General features: G+C 52.9%; 1 protein-coding gene and 1 non-coding gene across 3 annotated transcripts in view; both read left to right on the top strand.

The window, feature by feature from the left end:
- The window catches only part of LOC140388177 (cilia- and flagella-associated protein 54-like), a 948,449-nt gene that overhangs the window by 24,182 nt on the left and 899,257 nt on the right, over positions 1–25,010 (top strand). The window lies entirely within an intron of this gene.
- Positions 7,632–7,738, top strand: LOC140388667 (U6 spliceosomal RNA). Its single transcript, XR_011934239.1, has one exon. It is a non-coding gene; the product is annotated as a U6 spliceosomal RNA (small nuclear RNA).

Here is a 25,010-nt window from a genome sequence, read left to right on the forward strand (position 1 = left end):
CAACCCATAGATGTGCAGGTTAGGGGGATTGGTCACACTACATTGCCCTTTAATTGAAAAAAAAATAATCGGGTGGTCTAAATTTATTTACTCCACTTTGAAGAAATCAATGACCAGCTTCCACCTCGGCGTGAACCCCTCCTCTGACCCGCACAAAGCAAACTTGACCAACTCCACCCGCAGTATCTCTGCCAGGTCCCTCACCCTTACCCCTGCCTTTGGCTTCTCTGAGTCCGGCAACACATAAAATTCCGTCTCCCGGCTATCAGGGCCAATACATCGGCGTCTCTCCCCATCTGGACTCCCGGATCTTCCTACACATTGAATCTCGCTCCTCCAGACTCGGGGCCACTCCTCATCCAGAATCTCGGACATAACATCCGACAACCCCAGCCAGAACCCCCTCGGCTTTGGACAAGTTCAAAACATATGGAATTATTCGTGCCCCCCCCCCCCTCGCTCTCCCGCACACCACCCAGAACCTGTCCTCCACCCCTGCAAAGAACTCATCCTCGCCACCGTCATGCACCATCTTAAACTGGATGAGATTCAACCTCGCACATGACAAGGACATGTTCACCCGCCACAAGGCTTCTTCCCAAGTCCTGGTCCGCACATCCTGTCCCAAGTACTCCCTATTACGCCTAATCTCTTCCACCTGAAGCACCCTCCCTCTCCATCAACTCACTGTAGTTATCCCACACTCTTCCCTCCCCAATGTCATTCTCTGACAACAGCTTATCTTGCAACGCGGATGCAGCAGCCCCGGGAAGGACGGCACCTCTTTTCTCACGAAATCTCTCACCTGCAGGTACCTCAAACCATTCCCTTTGGGCAACTCCTGCATTTCTTCCAACTCCTCTAGACCTGCAAACTTGCCCCTAAACAAGTCCCTAAAGACTCTAACCCCACCTGCCTCCTCCTTGGGAACCTCACATCCAGCCTGATCGGCACAAACCTATGGTTGTCACATATTGGCGCAGACAACGACATGCCCTCCAACCCGAAATATTGCTACTGGCTCCACACCCGTAATGCCGAAACCACCACTGGGCTCACGGAGTACCTGACCGGCGAGAACGAAAGGGGCTGCAACAACAGTGTCCCTAAACTTGACCCCTACGATGCTGACTCCATCCGCCCCCACACCGATCCCTCCCCCACCATCCATTTCCTCACTAATATTCGCCGCCCAATAATAATTTACCAAATTCGGCAATGCCAACTGCTCCCCCCCCCCCCCCTTGCTGTCTCTCCCCAAACACCAGCCTCACCCGTGGGGTCTTCCCTTCCCAAACAAAGCCCCAAAATGATCCTGTTCACCTTCTGAACAAACGACTTGGGAACAAAGATGGGGAGGATCTGCGACACGAACAAGAACCTGGGCAACACCGTAATTTTAGCATCCCCATCCAGTGACAGCGGCAACCCACCCCATCTCTTGAAATCTGTCTTAATTTCCTCCATCAGTTGTGCCAAGTTCAGTTTGTTTAGCTGGGCCCAGCTCCGCGCCATCTGCCCTCTAGCATTAATCGGGAAGACCTTGCTCTTCTCCATGTTCAATTTGTACCCCACAAACTGGTCAAATACCCTCATGATCTCCATAATACTTTCAATACCGCCCAACAGGTCCGAAATGTATCAGAAACAAATTGTCCGCATATAGCGAAACTCTCTGCTCGGCACCACGACTCAATCACTTTCCAGCCCCTTGTAGCCCTAAGTGCCATTGCCAACGACGCTTCGCCAAGGCAAAAAGCAATGGGGAGAGCGGGCACCTCTGTCTCGTCCCCCGATGTAAAACGAAGTACCCCAAACTCGTCCTGTTCGTCCGAACAATCGCCATCGGCGCCCTGTACAACACCCAAACCTAATCCACAAACCCCAGATCAAACCCAAACCGACCCAACACGTCCAACAAATATGCCAACTCCACCTGATCAAAGGCCTTCTCCGCATCCATAGCCACTACAACTTCTACCTCCTGCCCCTCCGAGGGCATCGTAATCACATTAAGTAGCCTGCGCACATTCACCGACAACTGCCTTCCCATCACAAATCCTGTCTGGTCCTCCCCTGTCACCCTCTATCACAGTCCTCTAGCCACAGCATGTGGCGCACAAAGACTCCGTGAGACGAATAGAGTGAAGTCGATGAGGCTTTATTAAGCGTGTCTGTTCCCCAGCAGCCCGATAGTAAACTGGCCGCGGGGGAAGGCACCGGCTTCTTATACTCCGCCTTCAGGGCGGAGCTAGAGGTCAACGGCCAACCAGGACCCGGGATCTGTCAGCCAATGACATTAGGGCTTCCAGTCCCACATGACCCCCAATACATACTACCACATTCACCCCTTGTCAAAATTGAACCCGGCGGGGTGATGCTTCGTATGGTGGTAAGGGTTTACAGGGCTGGTCCTGGGAGGATAGAACAGTTACATGGTAGTACAGTATTGGACAGTATCGTCCTGTTACAACTATTTACAGAGGGTATAGGAAAAACAAAATGTTCATTGGACAGTCCATCTTTGTTTTACATCGACGCCACGAGTCGGTTGGGCGGTCTGGTCGTCCGTGTCGATCGCCTCGGCCCCAGCGGTGGTGGTGGTGCTTGTACCAGCGTTGTCGCCTCCGGGAGCCGCACGGTTTCAGCTGTCGGTGCAAAGGGGAGGGGGACTGATCCTCCTGGAAAGGGGGCGGTCGTGGGGTGCGGCGGTGGCAGGAAGGGGGGCGGTTGGGTTGATGGTGTCGGGGGGGTGTGCGTGGTGCCGGCGGGCGCCAGATCCCGCAGGGAGACCGTGTCCTGTCGGCCGTCGGGGTACTCCACGTAGGCGTACTGGGGGTTTGCGTGGAGGAGGTGAACCCTTTCGACCAACGGGTCCGCCTTATGTGCCCGCACGTGCTTTCGGAGCAGGATGGGTCCTGGGGCCGCCAGCCAGGTCGGCAGCGAAGTTCCAGAGGAGGACCTCCTAGGGAAGACAAGGAGACACTCGTGAGGCGTTTGATTAGTGCTTGTACATAATAACGACCGGATGGAATGGAGAGCGTCCGGGAGGACCTCCTGCCACCGTGAAACTGGGAGATCCCTGGACCTTAGGGCCAGTAGGACGGCCTTCCAGACCGTGCCGTTCTCCCTTTCTACTTGCCCGTTCCCCCGGGGGTTGTAGCTGGTCGTCCTGCTTGAAGCTATGCCCTTGCTGAGCAGGAACTGGCGCAGCTCGTCACTCATGAAAGAGGACCCCCTGTCGCTGTGGACGTATGCGGGGTAACCGAACAGCGTGAAGATGCTGTTCAGGGCTTTAATGACTGTGACCGCGGTCATGTCAGAGCAGGGAATGGCAAAAGGGAAGCGGGAGTATTCGTCCACTACATTAAGGAAATACGCGTTGCGGTCGGTGGAGGGGAGGGGCCCTTTGAAATCGAGACTGAGGCGTTCAAAGGGGCGGGAAGCCTTAATCAGGTGCGCTCCATCTGGCCTGAAAAAATGCGGTTTGCATTCTGCGCAGATGTGGCAGTCCCTTGTGACTGTACGGACCTCCTCTAAGGCGTATGGGAGATTGCGGGACTTGATGAAGTGGTAAAACCGAGTGACCCCCGGGTGGCAGAGGTCCTCGTGGAGGGCTTGGAGGCGGTCAGTTTGTGCGTTGGCACATGTGCCGCGGGATAGGGCATCGGACGGCTCGTTCAGCTTTCCGGGCCGGTACAAGATCTCATAGTTGAAGGTGGAGAGTTCGATCCTCCACCGCAAGATCTTGTCGTTCTTGATCTTGCCCCGCTGTGCATCATCGAACATGAAGGCTACCGACCGTTGGTCAGTGAGGAGAGTGAATCTCCTGCCGGCCAGGTAATGCCTCCAATGTCGCACAGCTTCCACTATGGCTTGGGCTTCCTTTTCCACTGAGGAGTGGCGGATTTCTGAGGCGTGGAGGGTTCGGGAGAAGAAGGCCACGGGTCTGCCCGCTTGGTTAAGGGTAGCCGCTAGAGCTACGTCAGAGGCGTCGCTCTCGACCTGGAAGGGGAGGGACTCGTCGATGGCGCGCATCGTGGCCTTTGCGATGTCCGCTTTGATGCGGCTGAAGGCCTGGCAAGCCTCTGTCGACAGCGGGAAAGTCGTGGTCTGTATTAGGGGGCGGGCCTTGTCTGCGTACTGGGGGACCCACTGGGCGTAGTATGAAAAGAACCCCAGGCAGCGTTTCAGGGCTTTTGGGCAGTGCGGGAGGGGAAATTCCATGAGTGCGCGCATACGTTCGGGGTCGGGGCCTATTATCCCATTGCGCACTATGTAGCCCAGAATGGCTAGCCGATCAGTGCTAAAAACGCACTTGTCCTCGTTGTACGTGAGGTTCAAGGCTTTGGCGGTCTGGAGGAATTTTTGGAGGTTGGCGTCGTGGTCCTGCTGATCGTGGCCGCAGATGGTTACATTGTCGAGGTACGGGAACGTGGCCCGTAACCATTCGGTCCATCTCCCGTTGGAAGACCGTGACCCCGTTTGTGACGCCAAAAGGGACCCGTAGGAAATGGTATAATCGCCCGTCTGCCTCGAAGGCTGTGCACTTGCGGTCACTTGGGCTGATGGGGAGCTGATGGTAGGCGGACTTGAGGTCCACGGTGGAGAAGACTTCATACTGGGCAATCCGATTGACCATGTCGGATATGCGGGGGAGAGGGTACGCGTCTAGTTGTGTGTACCTGTTGATGGTCTGGCTATAGTCAATGACCATCCTTTGTTTCTCCCCTGTCTTCACTACTACCACCTGCGCTCTCCAGGGACTATTGCTGGCCTGGATTATGCCCTCCTTTAGTAGCCGCTGGACTTCGGACCGAATGAAGGTCCGGTCTTGGGCGCTGTACCGTCTGCTCCTCGTGGCGACGGGTTTGCAATCCGGGGTGAGGTTCGCAAACAAGGACGGGGGTTGCACTTTGAGGGTTGCGAGGCCGCAGATAGTGAGTGGGGGTATGGGGCCGCCGAATTTGAACGTAAGGCTTTGTAGGTTACATTGAAAATCTAAGCCCAGCAAGGTGGGGGCACAGAGTTGGGGAAGGACGTTAAGTTTGTAGTTTTTGAATTCCCTCCCCTGTACCGTTAGGATAACTATGCAGAATCCCTGGATCTGTACGGAGTGGGATCCTGCAGCTAGGCAAATCTTTTGTGCGCTGGGGAAGGTAGTTAAGGAACAGCATCTTACCGTGTCGGGATGTATAAAACTTTCCGTGCTCCCGGAGTCGACTAGGCATGGCGTCTCGTGGCCGTTAATTAGGACCGTTGTTGTCGTCGTCTGGAGAGTCCGGGGCCGAGCCTGATCGAGCGTAACCGAAGCGAGCCGTGGTTGTAGTCGTGGGGTGGGGTCCGTTGTTGCCATCCAAGATGGCGTCAGGGATGGACAAAATGGCCGCCCCCATGCGTCGTACAGGTCGGGGGCGGTCCAAGATGGCGGCGCCCCTCCTCCCCTCGTGGTGGTCGGGACCCAAAATGGCGGCGTCTGCGGGTCGCACATGGTGTGCTGGGGGGTCTGGGGAGCGCTAGGACCGCGCGGAGTTTCTTGACTGCGAGCGCCAGGGCTGCGGGCGCTAGGACCGCGCGGAGCTCCCTGGCCGGGGACAGCGGTGGCCGGGGCCCAGGCCGGCGGGTCAGTCGTGGGGCCGCGAGCTCTGGGACCGTGCGGAGCTCCCTCGCCGGGTCAGCGGTGGTCGGGGTCCAGGTAAGTTGCGCCGGCGGGTCAGACGTGGGGCGCGGGATTGGGGTGAGGGCCCAGGTCGGCGGCGCCGGCGGGTCAGTCGTGGGGCCGCGAGCGCTGGGACCGTGCGGAGCTCCCTCGCCGGGGACAGCGGTGGTCGGGGCCCAGGTCGGCGGGTCAGTCGTGGGGCCGTGAGCGCTGGGACCGTGCGGAGCTCCCTCGTCGGGGACAGCGGTGGTCGGGGTCCAGGTAGGTTGCGCCGGCGGGTCAGGCGTGGGGCGCGGGACGGGGGTGCGGGCCCAGGTCGGCGGCGCCGGCGGGTCAGTCGTGGGGCCGCAAGCGATGGGACCGTGCGGAGCTCCCTCGCCGGGGACAGCGGTGGTCGGGGCCCAGGCCGGCGGGTCAGTCGTGGGGCCGCGAGCGCTGGGACCGTGCGGATCTCCCTCGCCGGGGACAGCGGTGGTCGGGGTCCAGGTAGGTTGCGCCAGCGGGTCAGGCGCGGGACAGGGGTGAGGGTGGCGTTCGGGATGCGAAAAACCCCCTCCTCTCCGTGGAGAGTGTTGGCCGGCACTCAAATCGGGAGCGCCGGCGGCGGGTCGTACATGGGCTGCGGGGAGGGGGGTTGGGGAGCGTAGGCGGCGTGCAGGGCTCCCAGTTCTCCCGGGACAGCGGTGGTCTGGACCCAAAATGGCGGCGTCTGCGGGTCGCACATGGCGTGCTGGGGGGGTTGGGACGCATAGACTGCCTGTAGGGCTCCCTGTGGCCCCGGGATGGCGGCGACCACGCGGGATCGGCACACCACCGCATAGTGGCCCTTTTTCCCGCAGCTTTTGCAGATAGCTGCGCGGGCCGGACAGCGTTGTCGGGGGTGCTTCGCCTGGCCGCAGAAATAACAGCGGGCGCCCCCGGTGCGACTCGGCATTTGGACTGAGCAAGCCTGTGGGGTGTCCGGGGGTGGGGTTAGGGGGTTTGCCGCGGCGGGTACTTACGGGGCCCAATGGCCTGCCGCGCGGTCGGGGCCGGAGGCGCGGGTATTACGCGCGGCTACGTCCATGAGGCTGCCAGGGCCCGTGCCTCTGAGAGTCCTAGCGACTCTTTTTCTAGAAGTCTTTGGCGGATTTGGGAGGATTGCATACCTGCCACAAAAGCGTCGCGCATTAACATGTCCGTATGTTCGTTTGCATTCACCGACGGGCAGCTGCAGGCTCTTCCCAAAATCAGCAGCGCGGCGTAGAACTCGTCCATCGATTCTCCGGGAGCTTGCCGTCTTGTCGCGAGCTGGTCGCGAGCGTAGATTTGGTTAACTGGGCGAACGTAGAGACTTCTCAGTGCTGTGAACGCCGTCTGGAAATCGTGGGTGTCTTCAATGAGGGTGAAAATCTCCGTGCTCACCCTCGAGTGCAGGACCTGCAGTTTTTGTTCGTCTGAGACTCGGCCTGTGGTTGATCTGATGTAGGCCTCGAAGCAAGTCTGCCAGTGTTTGAAGGCTGCTGCCGCATTCACTGCGTGGGGGCTGATCCTCAGGCATTCTGGAATGATCCTGAGCTCCATAGTCCTTTTTAGGCACGCTTAATAAATTGTGGCGCACAAAGACTCCGTGAGACGAATAGAGTGAAGTCGATGAGGCTTTATTAAGCATGTCTGTTCCCCAGCAGCCCGATAGTAAACTGGCCTGCGGGGGAAGGCACCGGCTTCTTATACTTCGCCTTCAGGGCGGAGCATGAGGTCAACGGCCAACCAGGACCCGGGATCTGTCAGCCAATGACATTAGGGCTTCCAGTCCCACATGACCCCCAATACATACTACCACACAGCACCAACAACTTCACCATCAACTTTGCATCAACAGTTTTTTTAAAGTACTTTTATTCTACAGATTTTCACCATTTTCACAATACAAAAACAACCCCAACCAAACAAAAACTCCCACCCCCCTCCCAACAATCAACGATAACCAACTGTGCTCGCTTCGGCAGCACATAGACTAAAATTGGAACGATACAGAGAAGATTAGCATGGCCCCTGCGCAAGGATGACACGCAAATTCGTGAAGCGTTCCATATTTTTCAAAGCAAGATGGCGTCGGAAGGAGGCAGTTTAATATGGGGCCCTGACCAACAAGAGTTCCTGCGGCGTTGCGTAGATGAACTCAAAAAGGAGATGAAGAAGGAGCTGTTGGCCCCGATATTACAGGCGATTGATGGGCTAAAGGAGGAGCAAAATACCCAGGAACAGGAGCTTCGGGTCGTGAAGGCAAAGGCTGCTGAGAATGAGGACGACATACAGGGCCTGGTGGTGAAAACGGAGATCCACGAGGCACAACACAAAAGATGTGTGGAAAGGCTGGAGGTGCTGGAGAATAATGCGGGGAGGAAGAACCTAAGGATTCTTGGTCTTCCCGAAGGTGCAGGAGGGGCGGACGTCGGGGCATATGTGAGCACGATACTGCACTCGTTAATGGGATCGGAGGCCCCGACGGGTCTGCTGGAGGTGGAGGGAGCCGATCGGGTTATGGCGCGAAGACCGAGGGCTGGAGAAATTCCTCGAGCAATAGTGGTGAGATTTCTCCGATATAAGGACAGAGAGATGGTCCTCTGATGGGCAAAGAAAACTCGGAGCAGTAGGTGGGAGAATGCGGTGATCCGCGTATATCAAGATTGGAGTGCGGAGGTGGCGAGAAGGAGGGCAAGCTTTAATCGGGCCAAGGCGGTGTTGCATAAAAGGAAGGCCAAATTCTGAATGCTGTAACCGGCAAGACTGTGGGTCAAACATCTAGGGAAACACCACTACTTCGAAACGGCAGATGAGGCGTGTACATTTATTGTCGAGGAGAAGCTGGAGTGAGCGGGCCAGAAAAAGAATGTTTGGGATAAAAGTGGGGGGGTGAATATGTGGGATGAAGGGGGGAAAAGGGGGAAGAGAGGACTTCCCAAGTTGTTAAACCTGCGATCCTGTCACTTCTCTCTCTTCCCCATGTCGTGGGGGAGGGGGTGAGGGAGGATGAGGAGCTGAGGGCGCCGGCCATTGGGGGCGGGACCAAAAGGGAAGCGCAGGCTTTGTTCCCGCGCTATGGTAATCATGGCGGGAACAGGGAAGCAGGAAGGAGGGGGCCTCGCACAGTGTGAGCCGAGGTCAGGGGGGGAAGCCGAGGTCGGCCAGAGTTTGCTGACTTCTGGGAGCAACATGGGGGGTGCAATTACGCTAGCTTGGGATCTAGCGGGGGGGGGGGGGGTTAACTGGGTTGTTGCTGCTGGGGAGAAGGGAGAGCTGGTATGGAAGGGGGGGGGGGTCAGGGCGGGGGGGGGCGCCGCCTGGGGGGGATACAGCTACGTGGGAACCGGGTGAGGAGCTGGATTGAAAAAGGAAATGGCTAGTCGTCAAGGGGTGGGGGGGGTATAGAGCCCCCCAACCCGGTTGATCACGTGGAATGTGAGAGGGCTGAACGGGCCGATTAAGAGGGCACGGGTACTCGCACACCTAAAGAAACTTAAGGCAGATGTGGTTATGCTTCAGGAGACGCATCTGAAGCTGATAGACCAGGTTAGACTTCGCAAAGGATGGGTGGGGCAGGTGTTTCATTCGGGGCTGGATGCAAAAAACAGGGGGGTGGCCATACTAGTGGGGAAGCGGGTAATGTTTGAGGCAAAGACTATAGTGGCGGATAGTGGGGGCAGATACGTGATGGTGAGTGGCAAACTGCAAGGGGAGGCGGTGGTATTAGTGAACGTGTATGCCCCGAACTCGGATGATGCCAATTTTATGAGGCGTATGCTAGGACGAATCCCGGACCGAGAAGTGGGGAAGTTGGTAATGGGAGGAGACTTTAATACGGTGCTGGACCCAGGGCTGGACAGATCGAGGTCCAGGACCGGAAGGAGGCCGGCTGCAGCTCGGGTGCTTAAGGATTTTATGGAGCAGATGGGAGGAGTAGATCCCTGGAGATTTAGTAGACCTAGGAGTAAGGAGTTTTCGTTTTTCTCCTTTGTACACAAAGTATTTTCACAAATAGATTTTTTTGTTTTGGGAAGGGCACTGATCCCAAAGGTGACGGGGACGGAGTACACGGCTATAGCCATCTCGGATCATGCTCCACACTGGGTGGACCTGGAGATAGGGGAAGAAAAACAACAGCTTCCACCCTGGAGAATGGACATGGGATTATTGGCAGATGAGGGGGTGTGTTTAAGGGTGAGGGGGTGTATTGAAAGGTACTTGGAACTTAATGATAATGGGGAGGTACAGGTGGGAGTGGTCTGGGAGGCGCTGAAGGCAGTGGTTAGAGGGGAGCTGATATCTATTAGGGCACATAAAGGAAAGCAGGAGGGTAGGGAAAGGGAGCGGTTGTTGAAAGAACTTCTGAGGGTGGACTGACAATACGCGGAGGCATCGGAGGAGGGACTGTACAGGGAAAGGCAAAGGCTACATGTAGAATTTGACTTGTTGACTACGGGTAATGCAGAGGCACAATGGAGGAAGGCACAGGGTGTACAGTACAAATATGGGGAGAAGGCGAGTAGGTTGTTGGCCCACCAACTGAGGAAAAGGGGAGCAGCGAGGGAGATAGGGGGGGTGAGAGATGAGGAGGGAGAGATGGAGCGGGGAGCTGAGAGAGTGAATGGAGTGTTCAAGGCATTTTATGAAAGATTATATGAAGCGCAGCCCCCGGACGGGAAGGAGAGAATGATGTGCTTTCTGGATCAGCTGGAATTTCCTAAGGTGGAGGAGCAGGAGAGAGTGGGGCTGGGAGCACAGATTGAGACGGAGGAAGTAGTGAAAGGGATTGGGTGCATGCAGGCGGGGAAGGGCCCGGGACCAGACGGATTCCCAGTTGAATTCTATAAGAAATATTTGGACTTGCTGGCCCCGCTACTGATGAGAACCTTTAATGAGGCGAGGGAAAGGGGGCAGCTGCCCCCGACTATGTCAGAGGCAACGATATCGCTCCTCCTGAAGAACGAAAAAGACCCGCTGCAATGCGGGTCATACAGGCCCATTTCCCTCCTGAATGTGGATGCTAAGATTCTGGCCAAGGTAATGGCAATGAGGATAGAGGATTGTGTCCCGGGGGTGGTCCATGAGGACCAAACTGGGTTTGTGAAGGGGAGACAGCTAAGTACAAATATACGGAGGCTGCTAGGGGTAATGATGATGCCCCCACCAGAGGGGGAAGCGGAGATAGTGGTGGCGATGGATGCCGAGAAAGCATTTGATAGAGTGGAGTGGGATTATTTGTGGGAGGTGTTGAGGAGATTTGGCTTTGGGGACGGGTATATCAGGTGGGTACAGGCTGTATAGGGCCCCGATGGCGAGCGTGGTCACGAATGGACGGGGGTCTGACTATTTTCGGCTCCATAGAGGGACGAGGCAGGGATGTCCTCTGTCCCCGTTATTGTTTGCATTGGCGATTGAACCCCTGGCCATAGCACTGAGGGGTTCCAGGAAGTGGATGGGAGTACTTAGGGGGGAGAAGAACACCGGGTATCTCTGTATGCGGATGATTTGTTGCTATATGTGGCGGACCCAGCGGAGGGGATGCCAGAGATAATGCGGATACTTGGGGAGTTTGGGGATTTTTCAGGGTATAAACTGAACATGGGGAAAAGTGAGTTATTTGTGGTGCATCTGGGGGAGCAGAGCAGAGAGATAGAGGATTTTCCGTTGAGGAAGGTAACAAGGGACTTCCGGTACCTGGGGATCCAGATAGCCAAGAATTGGGGTACATTACACAGGCTTAATTTAACACGGTTGGTGGAACAGATGGAGGAGGATTTCATGAGATGGGACATGGTGTCCCTGTCATTGGCAGGTAGGGTGCAGGCGGTTAAAATGGTGGTCCTCCCGAGATTCCTTTTTGTGTTCCAGTGCCTCCCGGTGGTGATCACGAAGGCTTTTTTCAAAAGAATTGAGAAGAGCATTATGAGTTTTGTGTGGGCTGGGAAGACCCTGAGTGTGAGGCGGGGATTCTTGCAGCGTAGTAGGGACAGGGGGGGCTGGCACTACCGAGCCTAAGTGAGCACTACTGGCCCGCCAATGTTTCAATGGTGTGTAAGTGGATGGGAGAAGGGGAGGGAGCGGCGTGGAAGAGATTGGAGAGGGCATCCTGCAGGGGGACTAGCCTGCAAGCAATGGTGACGGCGCCGTTGCCGTTCTCACCAAAGAAATACACCACAAGCCCGGTGGTGGTGGCTACATTTAAAATTTGGGGGCAGTGGAGACGGCAGAGGGGAGGGACGGGAGCTTTGGTGCGGTCCCCGATAAGAAACAATCATAGGTTCGTTCCGGGGAGAATGGATGGGGGATTTGGAGCATGGCAAAGAGCTGGGGTAGTACAACTAAGAGATCTATTTGTAGATGGGACGTTTGCGAGTCTGGGAGCACTGATGGAGAAATATGGGTTGCCCCAAGGGAATGCATTTAAGTATATGCAATCGAGGGCTTTTGCGAGGCAACAGGTGAGGGAATTCCCGCAGCTCCCGACGCAGGAAGTGCAGGATAGAGTGATCTCAGAGACATGGGTGGGGGACGGTAAGGTGGCGGACATTTACAGGGAGATGAGGGACGAGGGGGAGATCATGGTAGATGAGCTGAAAGGGAAATGGGAAGAAGAACTGGGGGAGGAGATTGAGGAGGGGCTGTGGGCTGATGCCCTACGTAGGGTAAACTCATTGTCCTCGTGTGCCAGGCTAAGCCTGATACAATTTAAGGTGCTACACAGGGCGCATGTGACTGGAGCACGGCTTAGTAAATTTTTGGGGGTAGAGGATAGGTGTGCGAGATGCTCGAGAGGCCCAGCGAATCACACCCATATGTTCTGGTCATACCCGGCACTACAGGGGTTCTGGGTGGGGGTGGCAAAGGTGCTTTCGAAGGTGGTGGGGGGCCGGGTCGAACCAAGCTGGGTGTTGGCTATATTTGGGGTTGCAGAAGAGCCGGGAGTGCAGGAGGCGAGAGAGGCTGACGTGTTGGCCTTTGCGTCCCTTGTAGCCCGGCGCAGGATATTGTTAATGTGGAAGGAAGCTAAACTCCCGGGTGTGGCGACCTGGATAAACGACATAGCAGGGTTTATAAAGTTAGAACGGATTAAGTTCGTGTTAAGGGGTTCGGCTCAGGGGTTCACCAGGCGGTGGCAACCGTTCGTCGACTACCTCACAGAAAGATAGAGGGAATGGAAAAGAAGTAGACAACAGCAGCAACCCAGGGGGGAGGGGAGGGGGGGTGGTTGGAAGGGCGGGGGGGAGGAATCGGACGGACTTAGGGATGTTATTGTATATGTATAGGTATTTGGTATATGTAATTGTATATTGGATTGTTGGATTGTATTTTTGGAGAGTATTTATTTTGGACAAGGCAGTTGCCATTTAGTTTTGTGTTTTGTTTTTGTTTATATATTACTTATTTATTTGTTTTAAACTGGCCACGGTTATTTATATTGCTTTATTGTTGTGTAAAAGAAACACCATGTATTGTTATGTTTGGCCAAAAAACTTGACTAAAATATATTTAAAAAAAAAAAAAAATGATAACCAACTCCTGAAAGAGCAGGATGAACAAACCCCAACAATTTATAGAACCCCTCCTTCACCCCCCCTCGCTCAAACTTCGTCTTCTCCGGGGACAAAAACTCCAGCATGTCCCCCCACCACGCCAAGGCACAGGGTGGAGAAGCTGATCTCCATCCCACCTAGACCCACCTATGAGCGATCAACGAGGTGAAGGTTAAGACACCTGCCCCCACAACCACCTGCAGCTCCGGCCGGTCTGATACCCCGAATATGGCTTCCAGGGGACTGAGTGCCACAACCACATGCAAGACCCCACAACATTGTGCTGAACACCATGCTCCAAAACCTTTCCACGTTCGGAAGGATCAAAACATATGAGCATGGTTCCCGGGACCCCTCCCAATTCACTCACAGGCATCTCCACCCCCCCACCCCCGAAAAGCCGACTCATCCTTGATTTTGTGAGGTGCGCCCTGTACACTACACTATCAGCCCCAACCTCACACATGAAGTCGAGGCATCCCCCTTCTCAATACCTCACACCATAATCCCTCTTCCTGACCACCCCCAGCCCTTCCTTCCACTTTGCCTTAATCCCCTCCATAGACACCCTATCCTCCTCCAGGATCCTCCTGTAGATTGCCGAAATGACCCCCCTCTCCAATCCCCCCACAGACAGCACCGCCTCCAGCAACGAGGAGGCCGGTGCTATCGGGAAGGTCGAGAAAATCTTCCTTGCAAAGTCCTGCACCTGCATGTACCTAAACCCTTCCCTCTGTGCCAAGCCTTCCTTCTCCTCTATGCTCCGAATCGCCCCCAAGGAAGAAATCCTTAATTTCCTTCATCCCCCCCCTCTCATCCCATTTCCAAAACCTCGCATCCATTTCCCCCGGCTCAAAGCATGATTCTCCCTAATCGGCATCATCCCGACCTGGTCCCCAGCTTAAAGTGCTGCCCAAACTGCCTTCAAATCTTCAATGTGACCACCACCACCGGACTCACCGAGTAACCGAGTACTTTCTGTTGTGCTTAGTTGCGTCTTTGATCATGAAGGTACACATAGAACGTGAAGATATGATCACTACAAATATTTATTCTTGATGGTAACTATGTATTTCTATGTACAAACGATTCTGTCTCCATTACTGTAAAACCATCGAGGGAGATGTCTGTCCTGTTGTCCGTCCTACTACCAAGTGCCCGTTTCCTGTCCTTCCTCATACATGTCGGTGTTTGGTTCCACCTGCTGGTGGAGGTCACAACTGTCCCTACATGTATCGGTCAGTGGCTATGGACAGTGGTGCTATTATATACAAATATATACATTGGTACAACCATGTACAATTATACATAGATATGCCTATGTGCATATCAGCACATCCCCTTTCTTTTGAAAAAACATGCGTTTGCAATCATGTGCCTTAAGCATCCTTATTTACAATCACATTTTTGTTTTAAAAAGAAATATTCAGTCACAGGTTCAGTCTATCAGGCTTTCGCCGCACTCTGGATGACCGCCTGAGGACCAGCTGGGCTGGTGAGCGTGCCCCATCTGCATCAATCACTGATCCTTCCCCCGGCACCAGTGCAGACGGGTCAGTTGCCCCAGGGTGTGCTGGATGGCCTGTGCCTATTTTGATCTTGGGGATATATTCAGACTCGTCTGCTGTGCTGAGTACAAAAGGTCGCTGCACCTTGAGTAGGTCTCTTCGGTTTCGGCACAGAAATGAGCCATCCTCGATGAGCACCCTATATGAGTGCGGACCCGCTTGTTGGACAACAGTTGCTAGCTTCGTCCACTTTCTGCCATTGGTATCCTCGACTCCGATCGTGTCTCATATTTGCAAAGGCTGGAGTGCCTTTGCAGATCTGTCATATGCCGCCTTCTGCTTTTGCTTCTGTAGGACGAGCTTTGTCTGGAGTTTTCGATCGACTGTGGGGGCTACCATGGAGGGCAGGGTTGTCCGCAGCTGCCTGTTCATCAACAGCTGTGCTGGTGACAGGCCATTTACCAGTGGGGCTGATCGGTAGCTGAGCAGGGCGAGGTACATGTCTTCCCCTCTGTCTAACGCTTTAATGAGCAGCTATTTAACTATGTGCAAGCCCTTCCCCGCCTTCCCTTTCGACTGTTGATAGAGCAGGCTTGATGGGATGTGTTTGAAATAATACAGGCGAGCAAACGCGGTCCATTCATAATTGCTGAAGCAGGGACCATTGCCCAACATGACAATAGATGGTATGCCATGCCAGGCAAAGATTGATTTTACTTTCTGGATCATACAGCCAGCTGTTGCGTTGGGCAATTGTGCCATCTCAGGGTAGTCAGAAAAGTAATCGATGACAGCCAGGTAGTGTCTCCCTCGAAAGTAGAACAAGTCCACACTGACTTTGTACCATGGGCTGGCAACAACATCTTCCACTTGCATAGGCTTCTTGCTTTGCCTGCAGTGGAATTTTTGACAAGTATCACACTGCTCCACCATGCCTGCGTGTATACCATTTCCTGGGCCCTGCGTTTGCATTTTTCAATGTCTTAATGTCCTTCATGCAGCTATTTTAAATGGCCATAGCGAATGATGGATGACGATCCTGTGCTGCCTTAGAAGCAAACCATCCACCTTCACTGAGGCCAATGCAAATGTTGTAGTAGGCGGGGCAGGAGCCTTTTGGCCAAGCCTCCTTTAGATACCTTTTGAAGCACCAGATCCTTGGCCGTTTCTACCTTGATGAGCTTTGATTTCTCATCGGTAGTGACGTGTACTTGAACTTCGTCCCCCCTGGACAGACTTCATTTACAGACGCAGCTCTTGAGAGTTTGCCAGTGTCAGCCAGAAATTTGCCTGGTGTGTAGATCAAGTTGAGGTCATACTGCTGAAACTTCATAATGAACCGTTGTACGGGGACATCTGCCATAGGTTCTTGTGGACTATCGTGACCAGCGGCCTGTGGTCCACCTCAACCAAAATGTGGGAGGCCCATACACATAATCGTGAAACTTTTCAAGCCCTGTGACAAGTCCCAGGCATTCCCTCTCGAATTGTGCATACCTGCGCTTTGTGTCCGTCATGGCCCTCGAGGTACATGCTACCGGCAGCCAATCCCTATTCGCACTCTTGTACAGCATTGCTCCAATCTCATCTTGAGATGCGTCCGTGGGGATTTTTGTCTCCTTGGCCGGATTGAAAAAGGCCAGCATGGGCGCCGCTGTTGGGGAGACACAGAGTGCTCTCCATTCCTGCTCCTGTTTCGGTGACCACTGGAAGACCACATCCTCCTTAATGGAATTACTGAGCTGGTACGTCTTGGAGGCAAGGTTGGGAATGCATTTTCCAACGAAGCAGGTTTCCTCCAGGTGCTCCTGTTTCCTCCCACAGTCCAAAGATGTGCAGGTTAGGTGGATTGGCCATGAAAAATTGCCCATAGTGTCCAAAATTGCCCTTTGTGTTGGGTGAGGTTACTCGGTTATGGGGATAGGGTGGAGGTGTTGACCTTGGGTAGGGTGCTCTTTCCAAGAGCCGGTGCAGACTCGATGGGCCGAATGGCCTCCTTCTGCACTGTAAATTCTATGATAAATAATATTTATTTACAATATCCTATATATACAACAGCAGCAGCAACTCCGTTGCTGCTCACTCTCCTCTAGCCGGTTCCAAACTGGCCAGCTTTATTTATGCAGTGAATCTGCTCATGATTTCACCGCCCCCCTCATTAAAGAAGCTTATCTCCCAAAGGATTGTGGGATTGCCATTAGTCCCCAGCCAGTGGTAAGCATGCAGGTTATAACACCACCTTAACCTTGAACGAGATCATCTCCCCCCTCACTACTGCCTTCAGAGCCTGCTGGACCACTTACTGTGAAATTTCCCCCGTTCAATTAAACCCCATATATTTCTCGATCACCTCAGTTTGCATCAATATTAAGCAGCAATATTGGGCGGTACGACCCACACTGCTCTGGGTTCTTATCCTTTTTCAAAATAGGGGAGATGGAAGTCTGCGACAATGTGAGGGGGGAGCACCCCCCACATCCTTCGCCTCATTGTATGTTCTCGATAGTAGCGACTCCAGCTCTGCACCGAACTTCTTCTAAAACTCTACTGGAAACCCGTCCGGCTCTAGGGCCTTCCATGCCTGCATCGCACCCACGACGTCCATCATCTCCCTCAGCCCGGTCGGGGTCTCCAGCCACTGCACCCTCTCCCTCTCTGTGATCCTCCACATATACCCCACACCCTGTCCTCCTTTTCCCACTCTTCACCGTAGAGGATCCATCTATAAAGATTTTTAAGGGCTCTTTTGAGCCTTCCTTGGCCCTCCCCCCTTTTGTTTTGGCACAAATCGTCCCTTGGCATCATTTGTTGCCACTATGTGGCACTCATGGAGTTCTCCACTATAGCTTAAGTTGTCAACTTGAAAGGTGGACTATTTTGGCTGTTTTACCGTAATATCGTGGCCCTGGAGCATGAGGGTCCAGCATGCTATATGTTTCTGGCGCACTTGCTGCCTTTTATCCGTCCATCTAATCGTAGTTGGATGGGACTGTGCACTGTTAAAATGATGAGAGGACTGAGTCTGATGATATAGGCAAAGTGCTGTACTGACCAGAAAATTGCGAGGCGGTGTTGCTCACATGCAGACAATCCCTGATCTACGGGGTTTAGCAGCCCGGAAGCATAAGGCTATCTGTCCGAGGTGCCCGTGGCGTTCTTGCAGAATTACCGCCGCAATTGGTCAGTTTATGACGACTTCTAGTGCAAAAAGGAGTTCTAGATCTGGCACCTGTATGGGCGGAGCCTTTTCTAGGGCCTGTTTTAACTCCAAGACAGCTTGTGTGCACTGCTCGGCCCAATCCCATGATGTTTTCTTTTTTAGGAAGTCTGATAACGGGAAGAGTTTGGTGGTGAAACCATCAGTGTGGCTCCTGCAATATCCCATCAGTCCCAGAAAGGACTGTAATGAGCTCACATCTTTGGATCTTTGGGCATTGACTGTGCTATTGACTGGATGTGTTTCCTTTCAACTTTGTGTTTGCCATGGGTCACTGCGGTTCCCAAGTATGTGACTTGGCACTTCATGATCTGAGCAATTTTGGATTGAGCTTTAATCCTAATTATGTAAGGAGGGTCAGCAATTCATTGAATAATTTTAGATGTTCCTCTCCTGTGTCTGTTTGGAGAAGGAACATCTCATATATTGGATCAGCATTCCGGTCATGAGAAACCTTGAAGCTCTTCAGCTAATCTCTGGTGCAAAATGGGAGGGGAGTTGTGAAATCCTTGAGGCAAGTAGGTCCATGTATACTGCTGACCTTGGAAAGTAAAAGCAAATTTGTACTTGCATTGTTGGTTTAAGGGAATGGACCAAAACCCATTGCTGATATCCAGCCCGGTAAAATATTTTGTCTCTCTGTGGGGCTTGCCCCATCATTGTCGAGGGACTGCTTGCAATCGTTGGTGCTGTTAGTTGGGTTGTTTTATTTAATTCCTGGTAGTCGATTGTCAGTCTCCAGGATCCGGCTGGCTTCTTGACTGGCCAAATCACGGAGTTGTTTGTTGAAGCTGCAGGGTGTAATCATCCCTGTTGCAACAGGCTGGTGATCACTTTCACAACCTCGCCCTCAGCTTGCTTAGGAAAAGTGTACTGCTTTTGGGTTTTCAGATTAGGGCCTTCTACAACCAGTTGCCCTGCCATCCGTCCACAGCCATGTTTGTGTTTTGTATTTGTGTGCATTTTGCAATGACTTCCTGTGCTCCCAGGATGTTAGTCACGTACGTGGGGTTTTTCCATAATTCCCCAACTAGACAAATCATCTCTGCATAGCTCCTCATTGTGATCTCTAGCGGTAGCTCATTTTCCAGGGCCAGCAGTTCACCGGGTCAAAAGACAGGTCGCACTTGCGCATGAAGGCTATGTTGTGCTTCCGGGTGGAGATTCACTAATATAACTGGGTGATGATTTCTGGTGGCGGCTATGAGCTGAGCAGTTGTACGAGAGGTGGCTCTCTCTTGGAAGCTTCAAACTCGGCCCTTTTAACTCATAAAGTGGATACAAAAAAGCAACAAACACGCTCCCACCCAATTCTCACTCCAAACTAACACCCAGCAAAAAGAAATGCTGTCGAACCAACTACTGAATTGAAAGAATAGCAAACATCAGGAGAAGAAGACCCCAACCTCAGAGCGAGGGAACACACTGGGAAGAACATAGCGAACCCAGCAGAATCGGCAACACAAACGCCAACCCACCCGTCGATGGCGCAAATGATGGAGCTTCTTTTAATAGAGCTCCAAATGCACAGAGACTAATAAAATGGGACCTTATGTTGGCCATGAGGTGGATCATAGAAACTGCTGTGGTCCTCATTAAGGAGGCATTGGACAGAACAGAGCAGAGACTGGAGACCCAGGAAGCGACGGTGCGAGACCTGGAGAAAGCGGCCACTGACCAGAGCGAGCAGATTATCTCACTCGAGGCCAAGGTGGCAAGGCTGGTAACCAATCCAGAAGTCGCTCAAGGGAAAAGTCAACAATCAGGAGAACAGACCCTGCCGTCAGAACCTGAGAATGTTGGGCTACCTGAGGGCACAGAGGGCAGGAACCCTACAGAGTGTGTCGCGAAGGTGCACAGGAAACTGGTCAGAGGGGAAGACTTCACCAAACCCCCAAAGGTAGACAGGGCCCATAGGTCGCTCCGGCAAAAGCCCAAATCAGGAGAACCACCACCGACGATAACTGCAAAACTGCGTGGGTTTCAGAACAAAGAGAGGGTGATGAACGGGCAGATGGGAACGACATACAATCCGCATCCAACAGGAGATTCTAGCTGACCTAGCCAAGCGCCGGGCAGAGTTTAATGGAGCCAAAGTGGCTTTATTTAAAAGTAAGGTGCAGTTTGACATGTTGTACCTGGTAAGACAATGGACAGCATACGGCAACAAAAGAGTATTATTTTAACACGCTGGAGGAAGTAAATGAGATCAGACAGAAAAACAGATTTGGAAGGCAGCAATAAGGGACAATCGAGAACTCGTAAACGTAACTTTCTTTCTGTTCTTGATTCCTACACGATCTGGGGAGGGGAAGGCAGAGGCACACTGAAATGAGATGAAGGGTGTGGTTGTGGACCAAATAGGCCGAGTGCAAAAGGAGATGCTCCCGTGAGGAGCCACCACACAGGCGGGTAGGTTAGTATATGGTACATGGGAGTAAAAAAACAGGGTGGGGGGGGGGGTGAGTGGCGCAGTGTAGCGCCAGAAAGGGAGGGAGTGCCTGACTGGGGGGGGGGGGGAAACCAGTGGGGAGGGGTAAAGGGGGGGCAGGCTTGTGGAGAGGCAATAGGAGTACGGGAAAAAGGAAGAGGGGACAGGGAGGACAGATGAGGGAGGGGTCGGGTCGGGGATTAGGTGGGGTGTGGGATGGGAGGAAGGGTAGAATGCTGGTTGCAACAGGCCGCAAATGGGGAAGGCTGGAACAGATAAGACAATGGTGGTCTTCTTGGATGGCCCACAAACAAGGGGAACCCCGGCATGCAGAGGCATGTCCACATGCTCAGTATGGCTGACCCCGCCCAGGAATGGAACTCCTTAGAGAGTTTGGAGCCTTCTCAGGATACAAACTCAATCTGAGCAAGAGCAAAACCTTACCTGTGAACCCGCAGGGGGGAGAATCGGAGCTGGGGAAACTACTGTTCAAGTTGGCCCAACACCAAATTCTGATACCTGGGGGTCCAGATAACCCACGACTGGACGCGGATCCACAAGTGGAACCTATCAAATCTGGTGGAATAAGTAAAGAGAGACCTGCGAATGTTTGACTCACTCCTGTTCTCCCTGGCGGGAAGAGTACAGACAATTAAAATGAACATGCTGCCATGATTTCTGTTCCTATTCAGATTTCTCCTGATCGAAAAACTTCCGGGTGCGGCGATGACCAGCTGAGTCGCACGTTTCGGCAGCTCCCGGTGAAACGGACTTTTGGGCTCTTGATAGGAGCCCCAACGGCAGTTTTGACGGATATAAACACTGTGCGGTAAACCAGATTTCTCCTGATCTTCATACCCAAGTCCTTCTTTACGAAAGTAGACAAGCTAATCATGCCGTTTGTGTGGGGGTGAAAGAACCCCAGAATCCGTAAAATCATCCTAGAAAGAAGGAGGAACATGGGGAGCCTGGCCCTTCTGAACCACTGGACGGCAAACGCAGAAAGGTTACAAGGGTAGATCAGAGTGCTGGAGGAGGAATAGGGGAAATCGGAGGAGATCTCCTGCACAAGAACATCCCTCTAAGCATTGGCCATGACCCCACTCACAATCCCCCGAGCCAAGTACTCGAGAAGCCTAGTAGTGGTGGCCACACCAAGGACTCTGAATCAGCTCAGGCACCATTTCAATCTGAGTTCAATGTCTGCTTTGGCCTACATCTGCAAAACCCACAATTTCACCCCGGTAACAATAGAATCCTCCTTTAAAAAGTGGGGCTGTTTAGCACAGGGCTAAGTCGCTGGCCTTGAAAGCAGACCAAGGCAGGCCAGCAGCACGGTTCAATTCCCGTAACAGCCTCCCCGAACAGGCGCTGGAATGTGGCGACTAGGGGCTTTTCACAGTAACTTCATTTGAAGCCTCCTTGTGACAATAAGTAATTTTCATTCATTTCATTTCATTTCAATTTGACATTCCTCATATTAAATTGAATAATGAGGAAGTAGTAAAAGAATTGTGATAAATTATTGAGTTACCTTCCGGTAACAAAATGACCTAAAAAAGTAAATACAGTCACATGTATGTGGGAATAAATTGGGAGGTACAAAAGTAATTATGCATGATGTAGATATAGGAAATGCTATTCCCATTATACAACTTCCATACAGGTTCAATCCACTAAAGTTAGCAAAGTACAAAAGGAGATTGACAACATGCTTAAGTAGGATATCATCAAAGTGAGTTGCAGCAATTGGAGCTCACCGATTGCCATGGCCCCAAAACAGGATGGAATACAATAATTGTGGTTGGGCAGCACAGTAGCATATTGGTTAGCACAGTTGCTTCACAGCTCCAGGGTCCCAGGTTCGATTCCCGGTTTGGGTTACTGTCTGTGCGGAGTCTGCACGTTCTCCCCTTGACTGACTGGGTTTCCTCCGGGTGCTCCGGTTTCCACCCACAGTCCAAAGATGTGCAGGTTAGGTGGATTGGCCATGCAAAATTGCCCTTAGTGTCCAAAAAGGTTGGCTGGGGCTACGAGGGATAGGGTGGAGCATGTGGGCTTGGGTAGGATGCTCTTTCCAAGGGCCAGTGAGACTTGAATGGTCTACTTCTGCACTGCAAATTCTATGATTCTATAGAAAGGTCAATGCAGATATGAAGTCAGATTCATATCCTATTCCTCGTTTGGAAGACTGTGTTGAAAAGGTGGGAGAAGCACTTCCGGTGGCGCGCGCGAGCGGAGCGGTCGTGCTGGAGAGGGGCTCCCGCCGGTCCGCGGCATTTTGTCGTTTTCCGGGGGTTTCCTCCTTGTTTCGCCGGTCGGGATTTCTTCGGCCGTTGGGGCCTGAGGGACGGGCGCCGGGTCGGGCCAGTTTGGAGCCGGTGAGGAGCCCTGTGGCCGGAGCAGCAGGGGCATTGAGCCCGGAAGCAAGCGGCGGGAGAGGAGCTTGGCCTGAGGCGAGGCCTGAATCCAGCACAAATGTAGAGGGGGAGCAGCGCACACCGGGTGCCCCCGCTGAAAATGAATGTTTGGGATGTTTGAAGTCCGGTCCCAGGGGAAGAGATTTTTTGAACCTTGACATTTGAATCTTTTTTTTATTTTTTATTTAAAATTTTAAAAAATATTTAAAATTAAAAAAAAAAAAAAATTATTTATTTATCTCAAGATTGAAGAAAGAAGGAGAAAAATACTAAGTGGTTAAGGGATGCCAAATACGGTTGTGAAGAAGGGAGGAAATGTGGGTTCGCCGCCCAAGGAGAGGACCAGTAAAAGCGCTGACAAGATGGCAGATGCCGGACCGCGTGGTGGGGCCGCACTACTTACAGTGGAAAAGATGACCGAGGTGTTTGCTGTGGAGCTGGAGAAGCAGTTTGCAAGGCACATGGAGGCGTTGAGGAAGGAGATGGCAGTCGCACTGAGATCATTGGTGGAAGAGGCAATCGCCCCGGTGAGGGTGGATGTGGCAAAGGCGTTGGCCGAGGTGTGAGAACAATATGAAAAGATAACGGAAGTGGAGCAGGCCATGACCTCAATGGAGGACGAACTGCGGAGAGTGGTGGAGGTCAACAGAGAACTCCGAGCAAAGGTCGAGGACTTGGAGAACCGCTCGAGGCGGCATAATCCGAGAATTGTGGACTTGCCCGAAGGGACAGGGGGCTCAAGGCCAACTGAGTACTTTGCTAGATGTTGGCGGAATTGATGGGGGAGGGTGAAGGCTCCTCCCGGTATGAACTGGACTGAGCTCATCGGTCGTTAAGGCCGAAAACCAAAGTAAATGAGCCGCCGAGAGCAGTAATTGTCTGCTTCCATAAATACCACATGAAGGAGAAGGTGTTAAACTGGGCGAAGCAGAAGCACGAGGTGCAGTGGGATGGTGCTAGAGTTCGGATTTATTAGGACTTGACGAGTGGCGTTCAGCCGAGTGAAGGAGGCATGTACAACAAGGGACTGCGATTTGGTATGGTATACCCAGTAAAGCTGAGGGTGATGTACAACACCAAAGATTTTTATTTTGAAACGGTAGAGGCGGCTGAGGTGTTCATGAAGGCAGAAGGCTTGGGACAAAAGTGAGGAGTGGAGCTGGAAGGGAGATCGTGGACTGTGATTGGGGAGCTGGAAAATGTATAAATGTTATAACTTTCTTTTCACTGACCTGTATTGCAACGTACTTGACTTCACATTGTTATAGAGTTTAAGTTTCTGTTTGGTTTGATTAGCATTTTTGTTCCTTTTCTTTTGTTGCAACGGTTATATGTAATTTTATTGAATTGTGCGGGTTGGATTGTTTTTCCTTTTATTTTGGGACTGGGTGGGAGGGGACAGTATGCCTTTTGGGTGGGGTGGGGGGACCACCCGCGCTAGCTAACTAAAGTGGCTAGTGAACGGAGGTGAGGTGAGAGGAAGGCTGTGGACATTGGAGCCTGGTTAGCAGGTTTCGATGGGCTTACGAGTCAAGCAAGTTGCGGGGGAGAGGATCGATACTGGGTAGGAAGTACAGGGGAGGATTCTGGGAGGGGGAAGGGGATTCGATGTTAATAACGGAAAGGGACAGATCAGGATCATGGGGCAGGGCCCAGTGGTATGATGATGGTGGATAAGAAGGGGGGGGTGAGAGACCCCCAGTAAGGATAGTCATGTGGAATGTGAGGGGGCTGGGAGGCCCAATCAAGAGGTCAAGGATGCTTGCGCATCTTAAACGTTTGAAGGTCAATGTAGCAATCCTAAAGGAGACTCACCTGAGGGCGATGAATCAAGTGAGACTTAAAAAGGGCTGGTTTAGCCAGATGTTTCACTCTGGATTTGACGGACGGGCTCGAGGGGTAGCGGTAATGGTCAGTAAAAGGGTACGGTTCCAAATGGAGAAGGTGGTGGCAGATCAGGGGAGTAGATATGTGATTGTGACAGTGGCGCTGGAGGGGAGGCTAGTGGCGCTGGTAAATGTATATGGTCCCAATTGGGACGATGTGGGATTCGCGAAGAAGGTGTGTGGAGCCATCCCCGACTTGGATACTCACAAGCTGATAGTGGGATGGGGGTATTGGAACTTGGTGCAGGAGCCAAGATTGGACAGGTCACTGCTGCGCTCGCTGGTCCCGTTGTGGGGGGGGGGGGGGGTGGGCGGCGAGGGTGGAGGGTGAAG

The sequence above is a fragment of the Scyliorhinus torazame genome, chromosome 13, assembly GCF_047496885.1.
Source record: "Scyliorhinus torazame isolate Kashiwa2021f chromosome 13, sScyTor2.1, whole genome shotgun sequence".
Taxonomy (NCBI): Eukaryota; Metazoa; Chordata; class Chondrichthyes; order Carcharhiniformes; family Scyliorhinidae; genus Scyliorhinus; species Scyliorhinus torazame.